Genomic DNA, 5,960 nt, shown 5'->3' on the forward strand with positions numbered 1-5,960 from the left:
TATTTTCAGCTGGTACTAATGTCATGGGGGAGTAGCCTTAACACAACTCAATCTTTTGTTATGGCAATTAATATATACAGAAAATAACATAAAAGTTGTGCACAACCAAATTGCCTTAGGTCGGTTCACAGACCTTTTGTTTATTTCTGTTTATTCCTATAAGAATTTATATCCCCAGTCTTTCAAAGCTCTCTTTGTTAGTCACAATGGTAAAATAAATTTTAAGGTTTTTTTTTACCCCTTCCAAGAATATACTTTCATTTCCATTTTTGCCTTCTTAAAGACTCCAATGTCTTAATCCAAAGGTAGAACTTGAATGGTAGAAAATCCAGCCTGCAGAGGGAATGAGCGGGGAGACGGTTTTAGTCTGAAAGAGTTTTAGATGTCCTTAAACTATACTTCATTGGGTGATAATATTCTGACTTTATATTGAGCTGGCCCTGGCCTCTTGTGTTTTGTTGTAGATGATCACATAAATCTCCAAGACTTTAAAAAGTCATCCGGACCTTCCAAACATATTGTCTGCTACAACAGTTTTGGACCTTGTTTTTATATTAATAACCACCTGACACTAAAGTACTACTTGTTTCCAGTAGCGGATAATTAATTAATAAGAAAACTTGAGGGTCTCTTAAAGGTCTAATGGGGTTTTAAAATTTTGTCATTCTTAGAGCTATGTGGGTAGTACTATTTTTAATACACAGAGAATTTATAGTTACTACCATGTATGATTTTTTTAGAGATAATTGTGTTGTTTCATGCTATCCTAAATGAAAACTCTGTTAAATTTGGTGCACCCGTAAAGGACATGTGCTGTATCAAGCTGTCCATAGGTACCTTTCCCTGTGCACCAAAGCGGACTTAGACATACAACAGAAAGGCATTTTAACGACTTTGGTAAGTGGTACTATAACCAAGTACATAAATATTTCATTTGGGAATTTTTATCCCAGCTGACTTCTGAAGCAATGCGTAGTCTTTTCTGTTTCTTTGGCATCATTCAACAAGTATGTAAATAATTTTGTTCAGACCCTTTTTATTATAACTCTATGTTTGTTCATGTTCTTGTTTGCAAACATTTTGCACAAAAAAGAATCACTTATAAAATGTACTCCAAGCTTTCCAAATTTCCACTGCATCTAGTACAAGGCCGAACACAAATGATGGCAAATGATTATGCTCACGAGATAACCACTTTGCTGAGTGACTTTTAATTAATTAAACATCATTAATTTTATTTGCCCTATGATATTTTCATATTCTCTCATTAGTTAGATGATATTCGGCTGACTTAGACGGTGAGAGCAACAGCCAACTGTCAATCCACACAAATGCCTTATTGCCTCTCCTTAGACAATCAAAACTAAAACGTGTGCAAAATCAAGAATTTCAGATCCAAAACCTCTAGCTTTGCTGCTGGTAATTTATTTTAAGTGGGCACACACCATTGATAGGACGCTGAAAAATAGCCACCCTCTGTGGAATCACAGAGGAAAAGAACATGTGCCTTTAAAAAAAAAAACCCTAAACTAATATTATTTTTCCCACCATTATTTGCTTGCTTTTTCAAAATTCAGTTAAACGAAACTCAAAGCCTAAAGCTGAATGGAGTTCAACCTGACACTGCTTTTGTCTTCACTGCAGAACTTAAAAATCGTCATTGGCAGAGTTCCTGAGACATAATAAACACTTGCTGAATGAATGAATGTAAACATTCACAAATGATCGGAAAAATTAACCAAGCTTAATAAAAAAGGCGAAATTTTTTACAGTGAAAGTATGAAGTGATTTCCCAGTTACTTCTCATGATGCTCGTTTTCACTCTGTACAGAAGGTGGAGCCAAACACATATTTTTCCACTGACTGGGATTCCTTCCCACTAAACAAAATTAAGCGGAAAAATTCTTCCCTTGATAAATACTTTTTTTGCATGTAGCCACACAATAAGATTCACTTGGAGACAGACGTGGGCTACAGAATGGGTTCAGATTTTACCCAGGTTGAGACAAACTTTGATCCTTAAAATCTCTCTCTAGGATGACAGAATGCTAAATAAATGCGAAGCAAGTTTCAGTTAAGTGAATACTCTGGAGTCACAAAGTAAGTTGCCAGACCCCAGAAATATATCTACTGAAAAGAGATTCTAGCCCAAGTCAGTAATATGATGGGAAATCTTCACTACTCTAAAGGAAATATGGTTGTTCAACCGTCACGTTAAGAACACATTTTCTGGCTGGTTTTACCAATTTGGATGGAGTATTTCCAAACTGGCGTATTATCGAGGTCCAAATTAACTTTTTCTCCTTCTTTGCTGTCCAATACATATTAGATAAAATGGAAATATGGTGCATAGAAAGGGTTATTCCGATGCTAATAAAAAGAAATCCATGACAATGCTATCATATTCCAATACAAAGTCATCCTGGACACTCCCAGGCTTCGATAATCCTTTCATTCTTCTACAGCTGTCTCTGGATTCCCCCAGAGGCACTGTCAACTTTTCAACTCTGATCAGCTTGCTCTTACTTCAGAGTCAGCTGATAACCTTGCCTACTTTATTTGATAAAATACTTTCAAATTCTACCTTCCTAATGCCTACACTCTCCACCTCAAAATATCTATTTTTTTCTTTACCCTCTGTATTCACTCTTGCTTTAAAGGAAGAACTGTCCCTTTCTCAAAGTTAAGACTCCTACACTACTCAGGCGATATTTTCCTTATAAATAACCCTAGTTGTCTTCCCCATTCATTCCTTCATCAAGTTCTCATAACTCTACCCTAGCTTCCTCTCTCACTCCTATCTATACCGTACGTCACGTTCCTGTAACTCACTCACCGACAGCTACCAATTATTTTTGAAAGTTGATGCTTCTGATTGAAGTGAGAGTGATACACCAGAGTTTGCGTGAGATAGACATCTAAAATCCTTAGAAATTAATCCACTGATCTCTTAAAATTCCAGAAATTGGTATTTTGAAACAAAGGTGAAAATCAAAAAATACAGTTGGTTCTCACACTAAAAAAAATACTTCTCACAGTTCTCAAAAAGAGAAACAATGAAATGCACAGAGCAACATGGATAACACAGAGTCTGAGGTCTGGCTCATGGTGGTGCCTAAAGAAACTCTGCAGATGACAGGAGCTGTAAATGACTGTCTCTCATCCCTCAAGAGCACAGTTGCTTGACCAGCAAATCAGGCTGCGTCCACTTCTTCCACACACACAAGGCCCGGCAATAAGAGAAGATACAGTTCTGGGAAGTCAAAGTGTTTATATTAATGAAACAGCATTGGCATTTCTGAGAATATGAAAAAAACACATTTAGGAAACATCCATCCCTTGGGCCAGCCTGGTTGCACCGCAGTTAAGTTCACACGTTCTGCTTTGGTGGCCCGGGGTTCGCAGGTTCGGATTCCAGGTGAGGATATGGCACCGCTTGGCACGTCATGCTGTGGTAGGCGTCCCACATATAAAGTAGAGGAACATGGGCATGGATGTTAGCTCAGGGCCAGTCTTCCTCAACAAAAAGAGGAGGATTGGCAGCAGTTAGCTCAGGGCTAGTCTTCCTCAAAAAGAAAAAAAAAAAGATTTAAAAAAAAAAAAACACATCCATCCCACAATTTTTGCAAAACATTACAATGGAGACCAGCTTCTAAGTTCAGATAAGTAGAATTCTTTATAAAAGTACATTATTGGTCAAGACGTAACTCACCAGCACTGCTAGAGCATGAAGAACAGTAGGAGTTACTACTAGGCATTTAGAGAAGCTACTAGGTGTCCATGAGAGAAAACTGTTGTCAATATTTCAACAAGGAAGCCATTCACAGCAACCCAGCTCCCCCTGAGCATTATTACTCATAGGCTCACATTTTGGTGCCATTATTCCAAAAGAAGAGAAGATCACATAGAATGTCTTCATCTTTTATGAAGGATCATGGGAAAATCATTTTAGAAATACAGGATCTCATACATCCCTTATGTTAAGAGAATTAATTAATTAGTGGCTCATGCTATGCCCAATCCTTTTGGCTCAGAAAATGGTTTAAGGGATATCTACAAGTAAGTAACTTAATTTGGTGTAAAGAAGTTCTTCAGTTCTATTTCCAATTAGTCATTTAGGCAAAAAACTAAAGACAAAAGGTAGCAGAATGCTTAGACATCAATATCCTTTTATACACCTAACAAAACATAATGGGAAGTAAACACAATGTTTTCCTTTAACAATCTGTTATAAAATAGTCAATTGCAACTTTTCTTTCATGCAACTAATTCTGAATTAGCATTTTAGGAAAACTTCTCAATAAAATGAAGAATTTCAGTAATAATTGTACTTAATAAATAATTTTGCAAAAGTAAAGCAAATAATTATGTAAATTAAGGGTAGCATAGACTTATTTTTTAAAAAGGGGGAGAAAAGCAGATTTTCTTATAATAAGGAGAATAAATCACATTTTCGTGAATGTGTTATGAACCTAATAAGATAATTTTTAGTTAGGACAAAACAATAGACTCGTTTGTAGGAAAGCACAATATAAATACAAGATCAGAAGAGTATTTATGGGTACTGAGTTTGAAGACTTGAAACTCAGATTACAATTTCTATTTCTTTTTTCCCTTCTTTAACTTAAAGAAAAATGTACCCTCGGAAATAGTATAGCCAGCAAATGAGAGAGCAAAACCATGTCTTAAAACTACATTTCAAAAGGTGTTTTATTAATCATTTTAATGAAAGTATATTTAGGGAAAATTATCTATCAGGAAATATTTGCCATTCTGTTTTTTTCCCTTATTTGTATTAGTGAAAAAAAGAGTAAGAAATTTTAAGGCTCGATGAGTTTGCATTTTTTTCCAGAGAATAATGGCCAAGACATTTCCCTGCCCAACCTCAGGAGCATCACTGAAGCCTGTTTATGGGGTACTGTCCTGCCACAGCCTTCTGGGATGGCATCTGGGGAGTCCTCAAAGCAGGTACCCTGTCTAAGAATGAGGCCACATGACTCAGGCCATTACAGACCCTAATGCAGAGTGCTGGACAGCTATGAAGTGGTTGGAAAAGAGTATAAAAATTATATGCACGGTTCTACTGTCATTGGGCAGAAATCTCCCCAGTGGGTCTTACAGAAAGAGATGGTCTCAAAGAGGGTCGATAGTTTGGGACCCGCTTAATGCCAATTTAACATGAGTATTTCATAAAAAATATCCTGACATTTCATTAAGTAAGAGATTTTGTTTTTAGTGTGATGGCATGAAAGGGGGTGAAATATTATAAATTTTCAGTTCCCTGGAGATGTGGTGGAGTTCAAATTATCCAGATTTCACAGTCAAAACATATTATATATTATACAGTTATAAATACAAATGCAGTTTTGGCTAAACTGAAGGAAAGAGTAAAAATTCAAAGCAGTCAAAGCACTGGAAGGTGGATTTGAGATGGGCATCCCAGCCTCTATGTTCCTTTTTTAAATGTCTCTCTCCCATCCCCACGGTTTCCTTTGTTAATTGTCCCTACAGAAATCAAAAGGCAAGGAATTAGATCATCAAATAACTCACTCACACCCACCTTTAACTTCACACACCTTGGCCAATATGAAACAAGTCTGCACTGGCTGTACTCTTTTCCACCATTTCCATTTACTGTAAAATATATATTTTTATTTTAGAAAAGGTTGTAATATTGTAAAACATACGACTTTTTATTATCCCTGGACTTCTGATGAAACAAGCACCAATAAAACCAGTAATTGTTATCTGTAAAGAGTAACTACAAGTAGTGGCATTCACGTCTCCAATGCTCTTTCATTTCTCTCGTCAGCAAATTTGAACTAAAACTTTATCTTGACCTGGCTGCTCCCCCGCCTCGCTCCTCCACCCTTCGCGTCCACCGGCCTCCTCACCACTCTCCTCCCCTTTCCTCTAGCTCCTCCTCCCCGTCGAGTCAGTGGCTTGAAACTTTTAAAGGC

The 5,960-nt window shown here is 36.9% G+C and overlaps 1 long non-coding RNA gene across 4 annotated transcripts in view; it reads right to left on the reverse strand.

Moving 5' to 3' along the window:
- The window catches only part of LOC138915828 (uncharacterized), a 40,427-nt gene that overhangs the window by 32,863 nt on the left and 1,604 nt on the right, over window positions 1-5,960 (reverse strand). The window contains exons 3-5 of one of the 4 annotated variants that reach the window (XR_011422156.1): window positions 5,561-5,634; window positions 2,837-3,562; window positions 239-333 (exon numbers count right to left, since the gene is read on the reverse strand). This is a non-coding gene — a long non-coding RNA (uncharacterized lncRNA). Of the gene's footprint in view, window positions 1-122; window positions 334-1,016; window positions 3,567-5,560; window positions 5,635-5,960 lie in introns of those variants that run through there. The other 3 variants (XR_011422155.1, XR_011422154.1, XR_011422157.1) reach the window with 3 other exon arrangements.

The sequence above is a fragment of the Equus caballus genome, chromosome 10 (genome assembly GCF_041296265.1).
Source record: "Equus caballus isolate H_3958 breed thoroughbred chromosome 10, TB-T2T, whole genome shotgun sequence".
Lineage (NCBI taxonomy): Eukaryota > Metazoa > Chordata > Mammalia > Perissodactyla > Equidae > Equus > Equus caballus.